General features: G+C 38.0%; 1 protein-coding gene across 3 annotated transcripts in view; it reads right to left on the bottom strand.

The window, feature by feature from the left end:
- The window catches only part of ZBTB5 (zinc finger and BTB domain containing 5), a 39,854-nt gene extending 22,108 nt beyond the window's left edge, over positions 1–17,746 (bottom strand). Inside the window, exons 1-2 of one of the 3 annotated variants that reach the window (XM_043977048.1) lie at positions 17,358–17,401; positions 7,296–7,349 (exon numbers count right to left, since the gene is read on the bottom strand). The gene's annotated coding sequence lies outside the window, so the exon portion shown is untranslated. Of the gene's footprint in view, positions 1–7,295; positions 7,350–17,357; positions 17,424–17,623 lie in introns of those variants that run through there. The other 2 variants (XM_043977046.1, XM_043977047.1) reach the window with 2 other exon arrangements.
- Positions 17,747–26,163: the final 8,417 nt, after the last annotated feature.

The following is a 26,163-nucleotide window of genomic DNA, read 5'->3' as shown; positions in this document are numbered from 1 at the left end:
AAAGGCATAAAAGTTTGTGTCATCTATCATCTTATTGAATAGCCAAGTACTCCAAACAATATTAATACCTAGTTACAATATCCTGTATCTGTTCAAAACACTACTACAAACTATTCACATCTTTTTAAAAGTATTTCTAGGCCAGGCAAGGTTATGCTGTTCTAGTAGTTCAGGGTTGGTATTGGAATGAGAAACTTGCAGACCATCTTACAAAGTTATAGTTAACTTAGCCATGGCAATGAAAAAGATATTCAAAGGATCTCCAAAGAAGATGACGGTGTGAATGATCACAAAGGAGCCCAGCTGTCAAATGTAGTCTAGCAAAGCTCTAAAAAGAAAACCAGACTGAAAACAATGGGGGGTGGGGGGAAGTTGGGTCAAGAAATCCAAAGAGAAAGTAAATGAAGTATCTTCATCCAATTTAGGTTGACAAAAAGGGAGCCAGAAGCCTATGGGAACTGGGGGAAAAGTCCTGCCACAAAAGCCAGTAAGTACCATACAGCACCATCTTTCTCATCACCACCAACACAAAACCATAACAAATGCCACTGACAGGTAAGCCCAAGAGCTTCCAGAATGCCAGTGTCCCCCATACCCCAGGTCCTACAACTTCCAGACCTGCCTCCTCAGTTATCATCCTTGAAAGCAATCCTTATGGGAAATACAACCTGGCAACTGATTCTGCAGATGATCCAACTCCCATCTCCTCAGCAACTGAATACCCAGGAAAAAAAAAAATGTTCTTGACAAAGCTATAAAGGAACTTCCAGAGGAAAGGAAAAAATCTACATCCAGATAAAATTTTCAAATGTATTCTACAAAAACTTAGAGAACAATTCCAATACTACATAAATTGTTTGTAAAAATAGAGAAAGACGGTATCCTAGCATATTTCTTTGATCAAACAAATATGGTCCTGAAATCTAAATCAGGGAGAGGCAAAAGAAAAAAAACCCTACATACCAATATCTCTAATGAATTTTAATGCAAAAAACTGAATAAAATATTAGTAAGGACACTGTCACAAATATTTTTTAAAACTGTCGCTATGATCAGGTTTAATTTACTCCAGGAATGTAGGATTAGGTTAACATTAGGAAAAATACAAACATACTAGAATATGTCGATACTCAAAACAGTAAGAGCCACATGATTATATCTATTAATAGATGCAAAAAATGCTTCTGAGAAGATACCTTCACTTACATAAAACCCACTAAAATGGAGAGGAATAAATATCTTTCATTAATACTGTAAGTAGTATCTAAAATGAAGAATCAGCATCTGTAATAAAGATCATTTCCAATATAATCAGGGGGTAAGGCAAGGATATACATTGTCACCACTATTATTAAATTTAATTCTAGAAATTCCCACTGTAGCAATAATAAGAAAAGGAAATTGAGAACAAGTATAGGCAAAAATGAAATGAAATGAACACTTTTTGCAGATGATGATAGTCTATTTAGAGAACCCTAGAGAGTAAACTAAAAAACTAATGAAACAAGAACTTCAGCAAAGCAGCAGGATATAAAATAAACCCACAAAAATCATCAGTCTTTATGTATATTACTAACAAATTCCAGCAGGAAGATATAAAAAAAGAAATTCCATTTAAAATAACTGCAAACTGTGTAAAATGACTGCAAGTTCAACTACCAAACCATACTTAGCATTTACATGAATATAACTACAAAAGATTTTTACAAAAATAAAGGAAGATAAATAATTGAAGAGAGATTAATTGCTCCCAGTTGGGCCATGCCAATAATAAAATGCTATCTAAATTAGCATCATAACAACCAAATTATCAAGGGATTGTTTTATATTAGTAGACAAAATAATAAAATTCATCTGGAAGGGAAAAAAATGTCAAGAATCCCAAGGAAAATAACAACAAGAAGTAATAACTAAGGGCATTCAATAGAATAGATTAGGCAAACAGAACCAGAAGTAATTCAACATACTAGTTCCTGTGTTCCATAAAACTTCAAATTTAAGAAGCTAAAAAAAAAGATTAGTTAAATTTGTATAAGCAAAGCAATAAGAGAAGGGCATTTAGACTGAGACATCCTAAGCAAAAGCATAGAAATACCAATCAGTAGTGAATACTGGGGAAACAGAAAAGAAATCAAAGTTTGCATTCATAAACAATATGAGTTAGGATTAGAAATACAGAAAATTGTAAAGAAAAAAGTGATATTTTCCTGAGGGAAAAATTACAGAAAAGTCTTATTTAAGCTTGTGAATTTTTTTGAATTGATTAAGTGTTTAAAATAAGGTGCTACCTGGGGCAGCTAGGTGGCGCAGTATATAAAGCACTGGTCCTGGATTTAGGAGGGCCTGAGTTCAAATCCAGCCTCAGACACTTGACACTTACTAGCTGTGTGACCCTGGGCAAGTCACTTAACCCACATTGCCCCACAAAAACGAAAGAAAGAAAGAAAGAAAGAGAGAGAGAGAGAGAAAGAAAGAAAGAAAGAAGGAAAGAAAGAAGGAAAGAAAGAAGGAAAGAAAGAAAGAAAGAAAGAAAGAAAGAAAGAAAGAAAGAAAGAAAGAAAGAAAGAAAGAAAGAAAGAAAGAACAAGATATGGTGCTACCTGAACTTACTCCCACCCCACTAAAAAAAAAAAAAAAACAGCTGTTTTTAGAACATAAGTAAATCTTTAAATTATTATATCTTTGTATACATAAAAAAGCAAAGTAAAAGATTTTATTAAGAAACTGGCTATGTGACCCTGGGCAAGTCACTTAACCCTCATTTCCCACAAAAAACAAACAAACAAGCAAAAAACAAACAAAAAAAGAAACTGGGGTGGGAGGAAACTGATTTTTACCTAATTGAGTGTTTCACCTCTCTTGGAACTGAAATTCAAAGACAGAAATGTAAAAAATCCTAAAGTGCTGTTTCATTTTACTGTTATCATAAAACAAACCATAGAGAAGCTGCACAGTATTGTGTCAGACTTCAAAATGGCATCCTTTTAAAAATAAAAAATGACTTGAGGGGGCAGCTAGGTGGCGCAGTGGATAGAGCACCGGCCCTTGATTGAGGAGGACCTGAGTTCAAATAGGACCTCAGGCACTTGACACTTACTAGCTGTGTGACCCTGGGCAAGTCACTTAACCCTCATTGCCCGCCGCCCCCTCTCCACAAAAACAGTGATACCATAAGCAAATTAGGAGAGCAAGAATAGTTTACCTACCCGATCTATGAATTTATAACCAAATAAGAGTTAGAGATCTGAGAAGTAAAATGGATAATTTTAATTATATTAAATTTAAAAGGTTTTGCACAAACAAAACCAATGCAACCAAGATTAGTAGGAAAGCAAAAAGCTGGGAAACCATTTTTACAGAAAGTGTCTCATGGACTCATTTCTCAAATATCAAAGAGAACTGAGTCAATTTTATAAAAATAAAAGTTACTACCCAACTGATAAATGGTCAAAGGATATAAATAATTTTCAGATGAAGAAATCAAAGGCTTCTATCAGAATGTGGAAAAATGCTCTAAACCACTACTAATTAGAGAAATGCAAATTAAACTCTGAGGTACCACCTCACTATCAGATTTTTTAACATGACAGAAAAAAAAATAATAAATGTTGGAGGGGATGTGGGAAAATTGAGATCCTAATGCATTGTTGATGGAGTTGTGAACTGATTCAATCATTCTGGAGAGCAATGGAATGATGCACAAAGGGCAATCAACTGTACATATCCTTTGATCCAGCAATACTACTTTTAAGTCTGTATCTCAAAGAGATCAAAAGAAAATAAAAAGGAAAAAGGACCTATTTATACAAAAACATTTATAGCAGCTCTTTTTGTGATGGCAAAGAATTGGAAACTATGGGGATCCCATCAATTGGGCAATGACTGAAAAAGATGTATATGATTATGACAGAATACTACTGTGTGATAAGAAATGACAAGTGTGATGATTTCAGAAAAACCTGGAAAGACAACACAAACTGATGCAAAGTGAAGAAAGCAGAACCAGGAGAACATTGTACACAGTCGCAACATTGTGTGATGATCAACTGTGAATGAATAAACTATTCTCAGGAATACAATGATCCAAGAAAATTCAAAGAACTCAAATGCCATCCACATCCAGAGAAAGAACTAATGGAATCTGAATGGAGATAGAAATATAATATGCTCTTTCTGTGGTGGCAAAAAATTGGAAATCAAGGGAAAGCTCATCAATTGGGAAATGGCTAAACAAGTTGTGGTATATAAATGTAATGGAATAGTATTGTGCTATAAGAAATTAAAGCAGACAGAGTTCAGAAAAACCTGGAAAGACTTAAGCAGATTGATGCTGAGTAAAGTAAGCAGAACCAGGAGAAAATTATACACAGTAATAGCAACACTGTGTGATGATCAACTGTGATAGACTTAGCTCTTCTCAGCAATCGAATGATCCAAGACAATTCCAAAGAATTCAAGATGGAAAATGTTCTCCACATCCAGAAAAAAGAACTATGGAATCTGAATGCATATTGAACCATGCTGTTTCTACTTTTTTTTTCCTTTTTTAAAAGTTTTTCCCTTTTGTTCTGATTCTTCTCTCACAACACGACTAATGTAGAAATATGTTTAACATGGTTGTGTGTGTGTATATATATATGTATGTATGTGTGCATATATTGTGTATGTATATATATGTATATATGTGTGTGTGTCAGATTATTTTGTCTTGAGGAAGGAAGAAAAATTTGGAACTCAAAATCTTATGAAAACAAATGTTGAAAACTATCTTTACATGTAACTGAAAAATAATAAAATACTTTTAGGACTTAAAAAATAAAATAAAATTAATTAAAATCAACCCCCCCCCCAAAAAAAAAGCAGACAATATATATAAAGGAATGCTAGCCAAGGAAGGGTGTTTGGTTTGGAAAGTCACAAGGATGGTGAACAGTCACAAAAACACCTTTGAACATCCAGTGAAAGCCCCTTTCTAGGAACAATGTTATATCGATTTGACTGCTGTTCCAAAATCCTGGGTTAGAAAGGGGAGAGCCAGCAGGACAAATGGCAAGGAGATGGCTAGAGTGGACAGCTGGATACAATGTGATATACAGTCTAAAGTCTAGTGCACTTGCACTGCTTGTCTCTGAGATGAGGACAGTGGTGGTTCCAAAGCTGAGGGGGTACGGTCTCAGGAGGTCCAGAGGGAGCTGTGGCAGGGTAGAAGGCAAGAAAATAGCCAAGGAAAACCTGAGATGGGATATAATGCATGGTCTAAAGTCTGGAGCAAGTTAGATACAGTGAATTATTCATTTACTTCTCTGAACCCACACAACACACACTATTGGCATAAACAGTGCTAGCGTATGTCTGGAAATATAGTGTTAGAAAAATGTCAGTTTGGATGAAAAGATTAGAACTTCTAGGATATGATGAGACATAGGGGATAAAAATAGAACCTTAGAAGGTGGACATCATTCCATCAGTAAATCAATAAGCATTTATTAAATGCTTACTATGTGCCAGGCACTGTGCTAAGATACAAAGAAAAGGTGAAAAATCTCTGATATTAGGGTCCTTACATTTTAAATGGAGAAGACAGCATGTAATTTAAAAGAGAAAAGCCTCTAAAACTAACCAGTACTACAAAGTATAGTCAAGTGTCACCCAGGGGAGCCAGGTCTCAGTGAGTACCAGATGGAAGGAACAGGAAAGGAAGAGATCTAAAATGAAAGGAAGTTTGTTAATTACAGAGCAGGAGTTCCAAATGTTATAATAAAAAGAGTAAAACACTATGGGGCAGAGGGAAAGGCTGAGGTAGATGAAACTTGACTAAGAAGGGTGATTTGTTCTTCAGGACCAGGAAGTCAGTATTCCCTAGATAGGAAGAATAAAAGGAGAAGGGAGTATGCTAACGATAGGGGTTTTTAAATACATGGTCAAATAAACACAAAAACACATTTTAAAACTAAAGAACTAAAAAATACATTTTAAACCTAAAAAACTATAGAACTGATTTTTAAAAATATTCTTGCTATTCCTCCTCCACTATTAGAATGAATAATTACAAAATGATTATGTATAATTTTTCTTTCCAGCAGATCTTAATGTGTTTTATTTAGCCAAATATAAATTAGTTGGCATTCTATGAGCAAACACCAATTAAAAGCAAATGGAAGAGTCCTTGGCTGTGTCTTTACTTATTTCTTTATTTTGTATATCACTTCAAAGAGCATACAGTATACATATGTGTGTGTGTGTATGAGCATAATTTTTAAGAAGGTAGTAATTAAATTTGGTTTTTTTTCTTTTTTACATGTAACGGAAAATTCTAAATAAAAAAATTAAAAGAAAAAAGGTAGTAATTAAGATCTTGTCTACATTCTGTTTAATTTGTAAAATATTTTTAAAAACTGAATCACAATAACAAATTAAGGTAGAATATATAAAAACAAATTTAATACAGTCAAAATTTTCAAAGAAAAAGTAAAAGTATTAAAATCATTTACCTTTAAGTCCCATTTTATTTAAATATAAAATCTATATTTATAACACATATGAACTAGAGAGTGATTATTAAAAGTTCCTTCCCTTTTCAAAATAACTCAGAGGAATACTTTAAATAATAAGCTCCACTAGTAAGTTTAAATTTACAGATCTGATTTCAAAAAAAACAAATCTATAAACTTTTCAAGAAAACATATAGCCCATACAAAACAAAACACCCCTATATGTAGCAACTTGTTTGTTTTTTGCTTGTTGAGCACTGTTAAGGTTTGCTACTTGCAAAAACCTTCTCTTACCAAATACTGAACAACAATAAATACCTGACATTCCACATGTCTAAATCTAGAACCCTGAAAGAAAAACCAATAACTGAATTAATTTTTTGCCCACTCGGAAAGAAGATATAGAAGAGAAGAAACTTAATTAACTTCATGGACAGAAAAATAAGGTCAAGTCCAAGGAAAAGAGAACAATGAGAGATGGCTTCAGTTCTAACAAACTATAAAAACTATTCCATAAATCAAATGGGGAGGTAGCAGTTCAACAGGCTATGTTCTAAAAGTACATTTCTAAGCCAGTTATTTGACAGTGCTATAAATAACAATTCAGTTCATAGGATCAAATATTTAAAGCTGAAAAAAAGATCTTAGAAATCATCTTGTACACCTCCTCCATTTACAGATTTTTTTAAAAAAGGCCCAGTCCTAGCAAAAATGTGATTTGAACCCAGCTCCCATGATACCAATTCCAGTGTTCCTTCCACTATGTTATGATATGGCCTCTGAGGCTAGTCTTCAAAAGCTTACTTAGCCCATGATGATCTGAAGCAATCCTGGACCCCTCATCTCTCCCTCTATCTTCTGAAAGACAGAAATAGAAATGAGGCAAGCCAAGAATGTAGCAAATGCCATTTCAGTAGTAAGAGGCTTCCAGCAGATAAACAAGTAAATAACTGCAGTTCCCCCATCACAAACTTATCTTGACTATGTCAGTTTTATCATTTATGTGAATAATTTGTTCATTTCCTTTACTGTAGTCAATGATAGCCTGTACTATTCTCTCCCAATGATATCATGTCTATTATTACCCTCCTTTTATCCTCACCCAAAGGTTCTCCACTATGATCCCACCTCCCACTTGGGCTGAAGGTACATGAAGATACCATGACAGGGGCAGCTAGGTGGCACAGTGGATAGAGCACTGGCCCTGGAGTCAGGAAGACCTGAGTTCAAATCTGGTCTCAGACACTTGACACTTACTATAGCTGTGTGATACCGGGCAAGTCACTTAACCCCAATTGCCTCACACACACACCCCCAAAAGATACCATGATATATTGTCTCCCATGCCAACTATGAAATTTGTTACTTTTGAACAAAGTATAATCTTCCATTGCGATATTCCAGTTTTCAATCTTCCTACCAAAATTTAGTGATAAGTCTTGTGTCCCTGAGTAAACATCTCAAGGTCCTTTTATTACCCATTCTCTGTGCATTGGCATATCATCAAGAAAATAAGCACTTATTAAGCACTTACTGTATCCCAGGCACTTCACTGGGCACTGGGAATACAAAGGAAAAATTAGTCTCTATTATTAAGGAGCTTAGTCTATCAGAGGAGAAAATCTTTGCAACAAGTTTTTCTGTTAAAATTCTCATTTCTAAGATATGTAGGGAATTGATTTAAACTTATAATAGGAAGTTATTCCAATTGATAAATGGTCAGGGGATAGGAATAGACAGTTTTCAAAAGAAGAAATTCAAGTTATATGAAAAATACTCTAAATCACTAATAATTAAAAACAGATTTTTAAAACTCTGAGTTACTACTTCACACAGATCAGATTGGCAAAGATGACAAAGAAAGGAAAATGACAGTGCTAAAGAAGCTATGGGAAAACAGGTACATTAATGAACTGTTGGTAGAAATGTGAACTGGTCCGGCCATTCTGGAAAGCAATTTGGAACAATGCTCCAAAAGCTATTAAAAGTACATATCCGGGGGGCGGCTAGGTGGCGCAGTGGATAAAGCACCGGCCCTGGATTCAGGAGTACCTGAGTTCAAATCCAGCCTCAGACACTAGACACTTACTAGCTGTGTGACCCTGGGCAAGTCACTTAACCCCCACTGCCCCACCAAAAAAAAAAAAAAAAAGTACATATCCAAATGGGGGCAGCTAGGTGTTGCAGTGGATAAAGCACCGGCCCTGAATTCAGGAGGACCTGAGTTCAAATTAGGCCTCAGGTACTTGACTCGAATCTGGCCTCAGACACTTGACACTTACTAGCTGTGTGACCCTAGGCAAGTCACTTAACCCCCATTGCCCTGCCCCAAAAAAAAGTACATATCCTGTAACCCAGCAATACCATTACTGGGTCTACACCCCAAAATGATCAAAGAAACAGGAAAAGGACCAATATGTACAAAAAATGTAGCTGCTTTTCGTGATGGCAAGGAATTGGAAACAGAGAGGGTACCCAGAGATTGAGGAACAGATAAGCGAATTATGGTATATAAATGTGATAGAATACTATTGTGCAGTAAGAGATGATAAGGAAAATGGTTTGAGAGAAACTTGTGTAAACTGATGCAAAGTTAAGTAAGGAGAACAACTTTGAAAGCCTTAGGACTCCCGATCAACACAATTCCAGACTCACAATGAAGCATACTACCCATCTCTAGATAAAAAGGTGGTGTACAAAATATGGGGAGTTTCTGGTTTGTTTGTTTGGGGTTTTTTTGTTTTGTTTTGATATGGCCAATTCAGGATTGTTTTGCTGGACTAAGCTGTTTATAACAGTTTTCGTTTCTCCTGCTTTCCCAATCAATATTGGGGGGGGGGGAAGGGCAGGTGACATGGAAGATTATGTGGACCTGAAAATAAGATTGAATTTTTAAGAAAAGATTATTGATAACTTTGGAGAGAAGCTAAACTACAAGAGACTTAAATAGAGAGTGAGAAGAAAGGAAGTGGAAGCATCTCTTTGAGATGGCCTTCTCAAGGAGCTTAGCCACAAAGGGCAAGAGAGATACAGGATGATGGCTACTGGAGATGAATGGATCAAGTGAGATTTTTTTTTTAAGTATGGGGAAGACATGCATACAATAGGAAACAGACAAGGAGAAATTGAAAATAAGTAAAAGTATAGATGATGGGAAGGGGCAATCTACTAGAGAAGACAGGATAGAATGGGGTCATTCATGCATGGAGAGGGATTTGCCTTGGCAAGAAGAGTCACCTCTTCATTTGAGATGGGATGGAGGAGAAAGTAGCAAAAGACATCTTAGTGATATGAGATGAAGAGGGGAGAAGTGGGAACTCTTGGTGAATGGCTCTTTTTTTTTTCCCAATGAAACATGAGGCACTTTTAATGGATCTTTTACCTATTTTGTAAAATCAAGCAAAGGTCATTTGGAATACACCACTTTATTGAGTAAAACATCATTAGATAAGTCTTTATTTAAAAGCTCATGGTAAAAGATGCAAGTTTTCCAAAAATTTTAATTTTCCCTGGAAAGCTCAAATTTTGTCATCAGTGGGGGCAGCTAGGTGGCGCAGTAGATAAAGCACTGGCCTTGGATTCAGGAGGACCTGAGTTCAAATCCAGCCTCAGATACTTGACAGTTACTAGCTATGTGACTCTGGGCTAGTCACTTTAACCCTCATTGCCCCTCCAAAAAAAAAAAAAAAGAATCCCCCCCCAAAAAAATTGTCATCAGCAACAAATACTGTCAATTTAAGTGACAAGGATGACTGTTGATTTCTAGGAAAATCTCTGCCTAATACCCAAGTCTGAATAACCATAGCTTATAAACCACTCTTTCAAGTAAAAATGGTGTTCTAAGAAAAAGCAGCTAGTTCAGCTCACAACTCCAGTAAGTGTTTTCCCCCAAGGTAATCGTTATGGTGTGCAGCAGCAGAAGTGCTCTATGCATACTTCTCATTTCATCACATAACTATTAATAAGGCAGTATGTACTAAAGGGGTGAGATTTAATAAAGTTAAACATCTCTATTGCTTAATCAAGGAAATTCTTAAGTGAAGCTAGCTTTTTGTACACTGCAAGTATGTGGCAATGAAGAGTCTACCAACCACTAGTTTGATGCCAATGCCTTGATTACTTAGCTGACAGTTTTATCCATCGTTACTTTGGCACTTTCAATGTGAGTGTCAATACAGCTGTTCCAGACTAAGCAAAGAAATTCAAAAGTTATCCAATACTTTAAATATTTTAAGACCACGTTTGTTGCCGAGCATTCAGATAAAAGAGCTTCAATGATATGTTAGCTCCTATACCCCAAGCCCAACCACGTCTGGATATTCATCCATTTGTAAGGCAAAAGTAAAATGTGGCAAACAAGCTATGTTTGCAGCTAAATCTTTAACTCATAAGTCATGCTACCTCTGGAAAACTATACTGTACTTACATGACAGAATGAGGGGGGGAGCAAATAATGTCTTCGTATTATGGTGAAAATTGTTTTGTCCTCAAACATCCCCTGAAAGGGTCTCAGGGATCCCCAGGGGTCCCCAGACCACATTTTGAGAACTGCTGTATTAGATGAGATAAAATATTGAGTCCAAACTGTGACAGTTTCCTTGTTCAAAATTCCTATGTTACTTTGAAACGTCTTCTTTTCAAGACACGTCCTAGATCACGAAGAGACTAAGCTAATTTGGACATCTTAACTCTTCTCAGCAATACAATGATCCAAGACAATTCTAAAAAACTCATGATGGAAAATGTTCTCCACATCCAGAAAAAATAACTGTGGATTCTGAATGCAGATTGAACCATACTGTTTCTATTTTTTTTCTTTTTTGAGGTTTTTCCCTTTTGTTCTGATTCTTCTTTCATGCAACATGACTAATGGAGAAATATGTTTAATGTGACTGTACATATATAACCTATAATCAGATTGCTTTCTGTCTTGGGGAGAGGGGAAGGAAGGGATAAAAATTTGGAACTCAAAATCTTATGAAAACAAATGTTGAAAACTATACATGTAGCTGGAAAAGAATAAAATACTTTTATGATAAAAAATATGCTTGAATTTAGAATGATAAATTAATAGTTTCTGGCAGACATGCTAAAAACTCAGAGTACACTATTAATGTTTTCCTTAAATAGGTGATCAGGAAATGCTTCCTCTAGTAGATGGTTCTAAGTATTCTAACAAATACAGGGGACAAAAAAGAACATTCCAACTATGGGGAAACACCTATGCAAAAGTACAAAATCAGGCAATGGAATGCCAAATTCAGGAAACAGCCAATAGTTCAGTTTGGCTAGAATGTACAATACATGAAAAGGAATAATATGAAGTTAACTCTAGAAACATTCAAATTTCATCCTAAAGGATTCAAATAGGAGAGTCACTGTATATTCCCGAGCAGAGGACTGACATGGTCAGACCTGTGTTTTAAGAAGATGTTTTTGGCAGATGAAGTAAAGAAGGAAGAAACTGGAAATAGACCAATTAAGGAGGCTGAACTAGGCTAATAGCTATGTAAGTAGAAAGAAGGAGGCACATATGAAAATGTGAGAGATGCTGTAGTATTATCAACAAGACCTCAAAACTGATAGGATATGGGAAATTAGAGTGAAAGAAGAATCAAGAATGACTAAGATTGTCAACCTAGGTTACTGGAAGAATAATGGAATTGGGACAGGTTTAGGGGAGAAACTCTGCTTTGGACATGCTCAGTTTGAGATGCCAAAGGTCTAGCCAGGGAGAAGTGACCAGTAAGAAGTGACCAGTAAGAAGTGGGTGTTGGCTCAGCAGGACTAGTGTTCAGGAGAGAGAGAATTTAGTCAGTAAATATTCATTACAGACCTACTATGTGCTAGGTATTATGCTAAGCACTGAGCATATAAAGAAAGGTTAAAAGAGAGTCCCTGATTTCAAAGAGCTCACATTCTAATGGGGGAGACGTTTAAAAATCATATTAAGTCCTGGATACATTTGAAAGTCATGTGCAAAGAAATGGAACTGAGCCCATGGGAATTAATGAAGTTACCAAGATATGTGGTATATAGGAAGAAGAGAAGGCTCAGAACCTATTTTCTCAATTTATCTTATTCATTTTAACACTTTAAGAATTTGCAAATTTATCAACATATATTTCTTATTTCACATACATATATATCTTACTTAGTTTACCAGACAATCTTTAATCCATACTGTGGCTGGAATTCATTAGTCAACCTGGTGATGAGCTTCTCTAAATAAAGTAAGCTTGTTGTCAGCCTACAGACATAAATCACAAGAAACACATTCGAAACGCTTCTGGTTTGAGAAAACTACCAGAGCATTTTTCCATTGTTATACACCCAGATAACCCAAAGAACTCCACACTCCACAAAACAGTACACCCCTTGCAATACACACAGCAATAGCCACATGGTCTCCTTGCCTCAAGTCTCTCCTATCTTCAATCAATCCATCTCTAACACAGGTACCAAAGTAATTTTTCTAAAGCATAGGTCTAACCATATTAATTTCCCTATTCAAACATTCACGAGGTAGGTGGGTGGCACAGTGGATAGAGTACAGGGCGTGATATCAGGAAAACTTTAGTTCAAATTTTATCTCAGACACTTACTTAGAAGCTGTGTGACTCAGGGCAAGTCACTTAACCAATGATTGCCTCGGTTTCATCTATGAAAATGGGGATACTAATAGCACCCACCTTGCCTGAATGCTGTACAGATCAAATAAAATAAAAATACTTAAGACAGTACCTGGTAAATAGTGAATGCTATATATAAATGTTTGTTATTATTATTACTGGCTTACTGTTACCTTTAAGGTCAAATACAAACTGCTCCCATTGGCATGTGAACATCCACAACCTGGCTCCAACCTATCTTATTACACATACACACATATGTGTGTATGTATGTATGTTTATATACACACGTACACATAGACACTACACCCCTTCATTCATTCAGGAATTCCAGCCAAACTAGCTTTCCTTCTGTTTATCACACCCGACATGCCATGTCCCATCTTCATGCCTTTGCACAAGCCCTCTCCCATTCCTGGAATGTACTCTGTTCTTCATCTCCACCTCTTAGAAGCCATAGATTCCTTTAAAGTTCAGTTCAAATGCTACCTTCTACATCGAGGCTTGGTTTAATTCTGCAAGCCTTCCCCTACACCCTCAACAGTCTTGTCTTTATTATATATATATATATATGCATGCTGCCTCTCCAATAGAAAGTAAGCTACATGAGGGAAAGGACTGTTTTACTTTGTCTTTGTATCATCAGTGCCTACGGTAACAATGTCTGATATACAGTAGGGGCTTAATAATGTTTGCTGATTTGATAGTTTTAAGGATCAAATGAGAAAATATAAGCACCATAAAAAATATAAGTGATGGCACTTAGGAAAATATAAATGTAAGCTATTGTAACACCTAATTTGTGTTAATATCCCCAATTTGCTTGTATATTCAAAGAGAAATTATAATGACTATTAGTAACTACATGAAGGTTGTCCTAATCAAATAAAAATGAAAAATACCTTATAAAGTGGGTCTCAGGCCCAAGAGATATAATCCAGTAATGAAAACAACTGTTAAAGGGCAATAGTTCATTTTGCAGAGACAGCTGGTCTTTCAACACATTTGAAGTTCATTTTATACTTAAACAAAAGGTGCAGTGTAGTGTTACATTTCATCCCACCTGCTACACTAACACAAATTAGTTATTCCAAACCTGACCAATACTTGTAATTTTTAAGGTGTAAAATCACTTAGCTAAAACAAAGAAAAGAAAAAACATTATTACTAAGCACTTTTTTAGTAAACTGGAAGGCTAACAGGGAGTCAAGACTTAATCCCAAACAATATAAAGCATTGTCATATCTCACTGAATATGAGACATTTATGTCTTATCAAGTATTAGAATATCTGATTCTACACTACATTATGGCAAGTATGTTGAATATTAGACTACATACATTTCAGTAACCATGGAGTAATTAAACCTTTATCAACCAGTGCAAATCAACTGAAATCTGTGAGCTTGTGAGCTTGTTTCTTTACTTTTAAAATGATAGTTTAATAAAAAAAATTACCTCAGGATTGTTAGGAGACTGAAATTTAAGACACGAATATTTCAAGTATTTACAAGAAAAGTGACTTGAAAGTTATACAACAGTAAGTTACTATTACTGTTCTCTACACTAATAACATTCCATAACATTTCCTTTTGAAAGAACTGACCTCAAAATATGTATTTTCTTGAATTGTAGTTCTTAAGACTTTTTTCAGATCTTAACACAATTAACCTCAGCCAAATAAATTTACTAACAAAAAATATCAATATAACAGACATTATATTCTACAGGGAAATATGAGGTACACAGACCCATCAGTGTAAGAGACACAAAAAGCAAGGAGGGAGGAAAAGGGCACCAACTGGATAAAGACCTTGAGAAGTAAATGGCCCTTGAGCCCAGCCTTGAAAGGAGTTCTGGATTCCAAGAGGCAAAGGTGAAGAGGGAGAATATTCTATGTGTGATCAGAAAGCCTTTGCAAAGGCAATGTGGCAAAAGATGGATTTTTCTACTAGGAAAACACTAGATTAGGCAGTTTGGCTAAATTATAAAGCTACTGACAAGAAATATTGTATAACTGAATCAAATAGATTATTCAAATAAATGGATCTGGGGGGAGACCATTCAGCTACCAAGAGAAAAATGCATTTCATCAGAATAGGAATAACCATTGGACATGTATCCCCAAAAAAATCAATGAAAAAAGTAAAGGACCCATATGTCTAAAAATATAGCAGCACTTTTTGAAGTGGTAAGGAACTGGAAATTAGAGGAGTGCCCAACAATTGGGAAATGGCTGAACAAATTATGGTACATGAATGTAATGAAACTGACAGTTCAGAGAAACCTGGGAAGACCTGTGTGAACTGATAATGAAGTGAGCAGAACCAGCTGAATAATTTATACAACAAAAACATTGTAAAAACATACAATTTTGAAAGACTGCAGAACTTTGAAATGACCAACCATGATTCCAGAGTTCTTTTTTTTTTTAAGTGAGGCAATTGGGGTTAAGTGACTTGCCCAGGGTCACACAGCTAGTAAGTGTTAAGTGTCTGAGGCTAGATTTGAACTCAGGTACTCCTGACTCCAGGGCCGGTGCTCTATCCACTGTGCCACCTAGGTGCCCCTCCAGAGTTCTAATGAGGAAGAATGCTACCTACTTTGTCAGAGAGATGATGGGCTCAATATGCAGAATGAGATATTCATTTTTTGATAAGGTCAATGGCAGAATTTGTTTTGCTTGACTATGTATAGCTGTCATAAAGATATTCTTTTTCTTTTTTCCCCAATGGGAGAAAGGTGAGAGGGAGAGAAATGTTTGCTAATTGAAAAAAATTTAAATTTGAAAAAAAAATACAGATAGGGACTGGATCTGTTATTTCATTTCTTCCTCTACCAGTTTAGATTCTCTGCAATTTACAGTTTTAACTACTTCCTTAGAGCACTGAATCATTAAGTCACTTGCCCCAAATCATTCAGATAGTATACGTTCAGAGGTGGGACTTGAACCCAGGTGTTCCTGCCTCCAAGGCTAGCTCTCTACCCAGTACACGATGCTGTCTCTCTAAATCACAAGAAAGCATGTATCAACTGATATCACAGCTATATTCAAAAAAGCAACCCCCCCCCCCAAACCATCTTAAGAATCAGTACACATTCAGCCCAAACTTCTACTCCAGGAGTTTCCAAGGAATAATTAAAAGACCTACCTGAACTCTGTCTCCAAAGGGCTCTAAGACTTGCCTGGCAGATTTCCAAAATACACACTACCACGGTTCTCCCTTCTTTAAGTTTTGCTGAGACTCACTGAGATGGAAAGCTGGCAGTAGCAGCTCCTCCCCCACTGCACTCAGGGACTTCTCAGTCAACACCTATTCCCTGGCTCCACTTTCCCTGCAGACTACCCACCAGTCCACAGTCATCACCACCAACCACTCCCACCCTCAGGGATCTCAAGGCTTAAGAAAATGAAAATCCCATTCAAAATAACAAACAGTACAATGAGTGTTTATTTTTCTAACGCTGCTGCAGCATTGCAATATTTTATTCAAAGAAAAGTCAAACCGTGCTCAATAACAGATATTACTTAGGATTTAGAAATATTACCAAATGAAAGAACTATCCTAAGACACTGCTGATTTTTTTTTAATTATCATTCAAGATAAGCTGTATCTTTTTAAAAAAGAAATTTCCAAAAGCTGGCCTTGTCATTCAATGGCCTTAATTCAATAGCCTCAAAATTTTCTTTTCCTGAATATTTGTCATCCACCTTTTGGAGTAAAAGGGAACTTAACCCTCACGAAGCAAGGAATAAGATTAGTTCTAACCTAGATTCCCTAGGTTACAGTTGTGTTACAGTTGCTCACAAGAAAAAAAAAATGGTAAACACAAGGCTAGATGGAGAGGATGAGGGGCTAACCTGCCATACCCACACCCAGCCAACAAGACGGACCCTTTACTCACCAACAGTCCATAGTCTATATACCAGGCTCTCCCTTACATCACATCACTTTCTATTTTAACCAAATCTCACCCAGAGAAACCTAAAAGCCGCAGCACTTAGTGGGGAGAAGGCATTCTACCCCCAAAGAGAAGAAATATATTGAGTACTGGTCTTGGGGTTCCCTTTCCTCGTCACCCTCCACAGTCTAGTGTCTGGAGCACAAATCTGTCTGTTTCCCACTGCGCTTGCGCAAAAGTACCATCCGTCCCTCCCTCTCTCCCTCCCCACAGTCGCCGAACCCGCCGGACCCGCGGAGCCCTCCGGGTGGAAAGCTGACAAACACACTCACAGCAGAACAATGCCCGAGTGACAGCCAGGCCGTCCGTCAGCCCGTGCGACTCCCTCCTCGCACTTGTGCGCTTCCCCAGCGAACGCCGCACCGCCCCCCCCCCACCCCCCACTCTAACCGCCGCGCGCACACGGAGCCCGCCCGCGCGTGAAGCAGCCTCGAGCGCGCTCCCGACCTCCCCCCACCCCGTGAGGCCACCCTCCTCCCCCCTCCCCCCATCTCCGCCGTACCCTCCCCGCCCCTCCCGCGGCTGGGGGTCGCCTTGCCTGAGCCGAGCCCCGCCCCTTCTGCTCCGCTAGTCGGCGGCGACTCAGCTCCGACCCGGTATGGCCGTAAAGGAAGAAGGGGGGGCTGGCGGTCACTCAGCCGGCCGCTGCCTCAGGGGTGGGTTCGTCTTCTCCACCCACCCACCCCCCCCCCTCCCCAGTGATGCACTCCCCCCCCCGCCCGCCCCAGCACTCTTCAGTCCCTTCTCTCTGCGACGTTGTGAAACTGAGGCGGCGGCGGCCACAGGAAGTGACATTCGGCAGCCCAGTCCCCCCCCGCTCCCCGCCCCAAACGGTCATGCAGCAACCAATCATCAGAGGGAGAGGGTGGGGCCGAGGCGGGGTGAGACGAGGGACCCGACCTGGTGTGATTTACTCCGAAAGCCTCAGTGCTAACCAATCCTAGGTCCCGAGAGTCGCGGTGTGTTTACTACTGCTGGAAGCGGAATTCCCTCCGACCAATCACCATCCAATTTAGAATGCCCCCATTGGGCTGTTATCTGGACAGGGAGATTATCAATAAACTGCTGCAGGATTGGATGCCCCGGCAAGACCCAGTCATAAATTGATCCATCCAGACTTTAAAGGAACTGGCTTTTTTTTTTTAATCCCCACCAATAGCAGTCGCTGCCGCTGGCCCAGCGGCTGAACCCGGGCCAGCTCTCACAAAAGGCTGGTATCTCGGGCTGCGAGTCGGTACTCCCGGAGGCTGCTGCCGCGAGGGCTCAGACTCGCTACATTCGGGGGTGGCTCGTGTGCCTTTTGGCGCTGCCCCAAACCCGGGAATCTGCCGAGTCTCAGTTTCGGGCAGTTGGGGGATGCGTTGCACCCTGTGGACTTTGGAAACGTGTATATCTGCATATATGTATATGTGTATGCGTGCATATGTATCGATGAGTCGCTCGATATGCGTTCATCCAACTGGAGAATTTCTTTCTTGTTTGAGAACTGTGAGGTGGCCGATGTCTATGGGCTGCCCAATTGTTCCGCTCACCATTCAATCAATAAACGTTTATTAAGCGCCTGGAGTTTCTTTGAGAAATAATAAGGTGGCTGGTGGCAATGGGCGACAGTTAATAAACATTTATTAAGCTGTTACTATGTGCGGACTCTGTGCTGAGCGCTGAGGCTGTAAAGGCAAAAAAAAAAGTCCTTACTTTCAAGAAGCTCATAGCTTAAGGAGACAAGATGTAAACAATTTACGTATAAACATGACAGAAAGTATATGTTGGAATTAATCAACAGGGAAAGCACTGACATTAAAGGGGATCAGCAAGGTGGGATTTTAGCTGGGATTTGAAGAAAGACGGAGATAAGGAGGGAGAGCATTCCAGGGATCGGTGACATTCAGTGAAAATGCCTGGAGTCCGGGAATGGAGTTTCTTGTTCCAGGAACAGCAAGGTAACCAATGACAATGGGTTGCCATTTGGTTCCACTCACCATCCCTAACCAAAATACCTTTTTTTGTCCACCAGTCCCCAATATGTATTGTGTCTCCCATTAGAATGTAAGCTCCTTGAGGGCAAGGCCTGTCCCAGCTTTTGTATCTGTATCCCTGGAAAGCTCTAGGCATACAGTAAGCATTTAATAAACGTTTTTCATTCATTCAACCTCATCTTTAAGACGGGGATAATAATCTTAAGGCTCAACATAAATACTCCCTATTCATATTACATGTTTATATATTTGTGCATATATAACAGGAATTGCTAGTATCTATATAGCGCTTTAAGGTTTGCAAATCACTTTATATGTATTATTTCATTTGATCCTCACAACATTCAAGTGAAGTAGGTGATGTTTTTATCCCCATTTTATAAAAATTGGATGAAAAGTATTCATTAAGTGCCTAAAGCACTGTGCTAAGGGGAGGGGGGGACGGAGATACAGACATAAGAGACAGAACAATTTTTGCTGACAGAGATGCTTTGGTTACTGAGGGAGAGCAGAACTGGGTAATCCAATAATAGCATTTCCTGAGGCTTTGATAGTGTAGATTAGGTCAAATCAAGACGGGAAAGGGAAATCCGAAAGTAAGGAGGAAGGAAGTTGGGTACCTGCAGTGAACTGAAAATGACAGGGGCAGAGATCAGGACACATGATCAGGGTAGTACACAGCAGAGTGGCTTAGAGCCTTCCAGCCATGATCTCTGGTGCTCTGATTTGGAGGATGGAGCAGAGGCAAATAGCCAGGGTGAAGATGAGAACTCTAGTGTATATTAAATAACAAACATTGAGTCTAAAGACCAAAATAACAACTAAATTACTGAGTAAACTAGAGCTTGCATTTTCTCAACATTATGGTGAAATATAATCTCTCTGGCCCTTCACAATATGTCCTTCTAGGATAAAAAGTTTCTATGATAATTTATTATGCACTTAATATTGAACAACAAAACCAAATAATCAACAAGTAATTATCAAGGGCCTACATGTCCCAGACACTGTGCTGGGTACTGAAGATACAAACACAGAAATGAAAAGGTCCTTTCCCTCAAAAAGCTTAAATTCTATCTGGGGAGACAATACATGCATATATTTGTTATTGTTGAGTCATTTCTTTGTGATCCCATTTGGGGTTTTCTCAGCAAAGATATTGGGATGGTTTGCCATTGCCTTCTCCAGCTCATTTTACAGATGAGGAAACTGAGGAAAACAGAGTTAAGTGACTTACAGCTAGTAAGTGTCTGAGGCCAGATGTGAATTCAGGAAGATGAGTTTTCCTGATTCTAAGCCCAGTGCTCTAGCCACTGACCACCTAGCTGTCCCATATGCAGATAGATAGATAGATAGATAGATAGATAGATAGATAGATAGATAGATAGATAGATAGATAGATAGATAGATAGATAGATAGATAGATGGATGGATGGATGGATGGATGGATGGATGGATGGATGGATGGATGGATGGATGGATGGATGGATATATACATATATACATATATACATATACACACATATAGGTAAATTTTAAATATATACAAAGTGTATGCAAGGTATTTTGAGGGGAAGGAACTAGCAGTTGGGGAAACTCTTCGAGTAGGAAGTAATACTTGAACTGAGCTTTCATAAAAGCTAGGGACTGGGGGCAGCTAGGTGGCGCAGTAGATAAAGCAGCAGCCCTGGATTCAGGAGGACCTGAGTTCAAAATCTGACCTCAGACACTTGATACTTACTAGCTGTGTGACCCTGGGTAAGTCACTTAACCCTCATTGCCCCCCCCCAAAAAAACCCCCCAAAACACACACACAAAACAAACAAACAAACAAAAACAAAAAAACATAAAAGCTAGGGACTCCAAAAGGTTGAAGTGGGGAAAGTACATTCCAGGCAGGACTTGCAAAGGCACAGCAATGGGGAGATGGAGTATTTATATGTGAAAGAATGCAGGTAGGCAAGTTTGACTAGAGCTATAGTGTCTGGAAGGAAGTAGGTTAGAAGCAGGTTGCAAAGGGCTTTAAATGTCGACTGGGAGGGGCAGCTAGGTGGCACAGTGGATAGAGCACTAGACCTGGATTCAGGAGGACCTGAGTTCAAATCTGGCCTCAGACACTTGACACTTACTAGCTGTGTGACCTTGGGCAAGTCACTTAACCCCAACTGCCTCACCAAAAAAGAAAAAAAAGGAAAAAAAAATGTCAATTGGGAGTTTGTATTTGATCCCAGAGGTAATAAAGAGCCCTTGGTTTATTGAGCAGGGGAATGACATAGAACAACCTTTGCTCAACGAACATCACTTTGACAGTTTTGTGGAGGATGGACTAAAAGTTAAAAAAAAAATAAAGAAAATGGCCACTTTAAAAATGCTCCTTTTATCTTCTAATTACCTAGCATTATTCTCATCTGTGTATGTTGTAACATTTACAGGTTCTCCTTCCCTCCCCAAAGAATGTAAGCTCTTTGAGGACAGAGATTGGTTCATCTTTTTCTTTGTATCCCCAGCACCTATTATAATTTTATGCAATTAATAAATATAAAGGTGGAATTTGGGTATTAGTGTATATCATTTTCTTCTATATCCATGCACGTGCCCTTTACATGGCCCTGGAGGAAGAGAAAGACAAATTGCTGATCACCCTTAAGCTTCCCAGGGTCTTGATTAGGTAGAGTGTAGTCACACTATAACCTACTAGATGGCTCTTGGAACTCACACAACCTATTCTAAACTTCCATCACTCAACCCAGATGCTGGCAAACCTAACCCAGAAATGTAGTATATATGCTAGAAAACCTGTTCCTGGGCAGCAAGGTGGCACAGTGCCCTGGATTCAGGAGGACCTGAGTTCAAATCTGACCTCAGACACTTAACACTTACTAGCTGTGTGACCCTGGGCAAGTCACTTGACCCCAATTGCCTCATTTTTTAAAAAGGGGAAAAAAAAGAATAAGTTAGAAAACCTACCTGAACTAAAAGATTAATATTCCCACCTGTAATAAGTGAATTTTAGTATATCTGCTATTTTGTCTGAGACAGCAGGTCATATTTAGCTGATGCTTTTTTGGAATTCAGCTGAAACCTTCAAAAATTTGGGCTACACCCCAACTCTCCCTTACAAGTTGGGCATCCCAGGAATGACTACCACAGAGTGAAGATATTCTATTGGTCTACATTCTTAAAATTTTAAGTCATAAGGCCCCACCAAGGTATGTATGTACTTTTCAATAGTCATCCAGAGGATACCATTTGCCTAAGACAAAGGCATTTACTGAAATGGGATAATAAGAAAAGTAGTAACAAAATACTTTCCCCTAAGCCTGAGGCTTGTTCTCATAAATGTAACATCAATGGGAAGAGTAGACAATCAAATATATTTAGGAAACATTCCCTTCACTCTAGTTGCCTTGTTTTCCCAGGTAGGAGAATCAACACACACACACACACACACACACACACACACACACACACACACACACACACAATCTGCCTAAGCCCTGGGATGACTCCCCAAAAATTTAACTCAGGTGACTAAATAGTTAAGGATAAAGGACTGTCTGAATCAGCTTTATTAACTCTATTTACTGATGATGAGAATTTCTTGGTTAGTTTGCCAATTCCTGAAGAAATCTTTTAGTATTTTCTGATTAGGTTATGATTTTACCTGATATAGATCTTTCTTTTCTCATATCTTTAATATGTAAACCTCTTCCCTCTCTGATTGACTGCTATAAATTTACAACTTTACTTTTGAAATGTAAACCTTTGCTTTTCCTCTTGGTCACTATAATTATCACCAATATATCACTATAATTATCATTGTAATTATCACTATAATTTGGTCACCAATTATTTCCTTCTTGCTGATGTAACTAGAGCCCATAGAAGAAATTTGGCACTCAGAGATAATTTAGATACCATGAACTGGTTATTGCAATATCTCTGCATATTGATAAGTATGATTGGCAACAAAGCCCATCAATAAACCTTTGGGTATTTCCATATTATACCCCATAATATCCTCTACATCCCAGTGATTCTGAACTCCCAGCTCTCATTGTTCAAACAAACTTCATTCTCTTTTCCCCACTGACAGCTCCCTTGTTCCCATCCCCCTCAACCTGATCTCCCCAATGTCCTAGTCTAGAGATACCCACCCTTTCCACTGTGTTTTCTGTGATGGAGCGGGCTCCATAGGTGACAAACTTACTTTCATCTTGAACCTTTTCCTTTCTCATTCCCTTCATATTCTTATACTAACTAAGACCTGGATCCCTCCTGATGACAGATTCTCTGACTACCCTTTTCAGCACTGAATCCTCTTTCACTCACATCCTTGCCACTAACTCCCACTCACTGATTGTTAAGGGAGAGTTGGGGTGCTCTTTGTTCTGTTTCCACTTTTAGGCTCTCCATCATTCAGTAACCTCTTCTCCTTTAAGTTTCATACAATCCATATTTATCTCCCAATAAAGACTGGTAGCTATTATCTACCAACTTCCAGGAGACTCTCCTTCCTTCCTCAAATAAGGTCAGTACCTGGCTCAGTCTTTATTGCCGTGATACTAAGGGACTCCAAAATACGTACTGATACGCCATGAAACACCCTAACCTCCCAGTTCCTCAAGTTACTCATTTTCCATAAAATTTCCTTCTACTCTACAAAAGCTACACAGAGAACTCTTGATCTTGCAATCACCCATAAATCTTCTATATCCATATTCACAAACTCTGAAATTCCTTTATCTGACCATGATCAATTGTCATTCTAACTGTCCCTCTGCCTTGCAAACCCAAACTCTATTCTTCATCCATTTACCAATCCCCATCAGTTCTTTCCTAGGCCATCATCCCATGACTTTCCTCCCTTCCTCATCTTGACTCTTTGGTGAACCAGTTCAACTCTACACCATCCTGTTCTCTTAAATCTTTTGCCACCTAATCCTGTCACCAATCTTGTCCTACAAAGCTTCGGCCTTGTATTAATTACTCCCATCTTCTGCCTTTCTCCTATTCATGTACTACTGAACAAAGTTAAAGATTATCACAAACCCATGATGACGGGGTCTACACAAATTTATGTTACATAATCTCAACTGGGAACTCAACTGAGGCAAGTCAATCCTTTTACACTCCTATAACCGAACCAATACCCCAATCACCACAACAGCTTTTTCAAAACTTTTCATCTCTCCTCAAACTTCCCAGAGTTCCCTCATCACCCACCCTTTTAGCTGACAACCTTGTTTTGTTTTGTTTTGATATCCCCAGTGTTTAGCACTGTTCCTGCTATATAATAGATGCCTTCAAAATGACCATTGAAGAAAGGAGATTATAGCACTATATCACAAAAATTATACATTATGACCAGGTGGGATTTATTCCAGGAATGTAGGACTGTTCAAGATTAGGAAAACTCTCAGCATAATTGATAATATCAATCAACAAAAACACCAGAAATCATATGGTTATCTCAATAGTTGCAGAAAAAGGTTTTGACAAAATACAATACTCATGGGGCAGCTAGGTGGCACAGTGGATAGAGCACCGGCCCTGGAGTCAGGAGTACCTGAGTTCAAATCTGGCCTCACACACTTAACACTTACTAGCTGTGTGACCCTGGGCAAGTCACTTAACCCCAATTGCCTCACTTAAAAAAAAACCAATACTCATTCCTTCTAAAAATCCTAGAAAACATAGAAATAAATGGAGTTTACCTTGAAATGACAAGCAGTATCTATCTAAAACCATCAGCAAGCATTATCAGTATTAGGGACAAGATAGAAGCCTTCCCAATAAGATTAGGAGTGAATCAATGATGCCTATTATCACCACTCTTATTTAATATTGTACTAGAAATGCTAGCTATAGCAATAGAAGAAGAAAAAGAAATTGAAGGAATTAGAACAGGCAATGAGAAAACAGAAATATTACTCTTTGCATGTGATATGATGGTATACCTAGAGAATCCACTAAAAAACTAGTTGAAAAAATTAACAACTTTAGCAAAGTTATAGGACACAAAATAAACTCATATAAATCATCAGCATTTCTATATAATACCAATAAAGTCCAGTATCAAGAGAAATTCCATTTTAAAAAACTGCAGACAATATAAATTATTTGGAGTCTACTTGCTAAGATAAACCCAGAAACTATCTAAACACAATTACAAAACACTTTTCACACTAATAAAGATAGATCTAAACAACTGAAGAAATATTAATTGCTCATGGGTAGGCTAAGTCAATATAATGAAAATGACAATTATATGTAAATTAATTTACTTATTCAGTGTCATACCAAACTACCAAAAAATTATTTTATAGAGATAGAAAAAATAATAACAAAATTCATCTAGAAGAACAAAGAGTCAAGAATATCAAGAGAATTAATGGAAAAAATGTGAAGAAAGGTCTCCTAGCAGTACCAGATCTCAAACTGTATTACAAGGCAGTAATCATCAAAAACAATCTGGTACTGGCTAAGAAATAGAGTGATGGGTCAGTGGAATAGATCAGGTAAACAAGGCACAGTAGTAAATGACCATAGTAATCTAGCTTTGATAAATCCAAAGATCCATTCTTTTGGGACAACAACTCACTATTTGACAAAAATTTCTGGGAAAATTGAAAAATAGTTTGGCAGAAACTAGGTATAGACCAACAGCTCACACTGTATACTGAGATAAGGTCAAAATGGGTACATGAACATGATTTAGACATAAAGGGTGATATCATAGGCAAGTTGGGGAGCATGGAATATTTTATCTGTCAGATCTATGGATAAGGGAAGAGTTCATGACAAAGCAAGAGATAGAGAGGATCACAGGATATAAAATTTTGATTACGTGAAATTTAAAAGGTTTTGCACAAACAAAACTAATGCAGCCAAAATTAGAAAGAAAGCAGGAAAGTAGGGGAAACTTTACAGCAAATTTCTCTGATAATGGTCTCATTTATCAAATATATAGAGAAGTGAGTCAAATTTATAAAAATATGAGTCACTTCTCAATATATAAATGGTCAAAGGACATAAATAGGCAGTTTTCAGAAGAAATCAAAGTTCTCTGTAGTTCTATGGGAAAAAATGCTCCAAATCA

The sequence above is a fragment of the Dromiciops gliroides genome, chromosome 1 (genome assembly GCF_019393635.1).
Source record: "Dromiciops gliroides isolate mDroGli1 chromosome 1, mDroGli1.pri, whole genome shotgun sequence".
NCBI lineage: Eukaryota > Metazoa > Chordata > Mammalia > Microbiotheria > Microbiotheriidae > Dromiciops > Dromiciops gliroides.
This window is presented reverse-complemented; position numbering and strand designations above follow the sequence as displayed.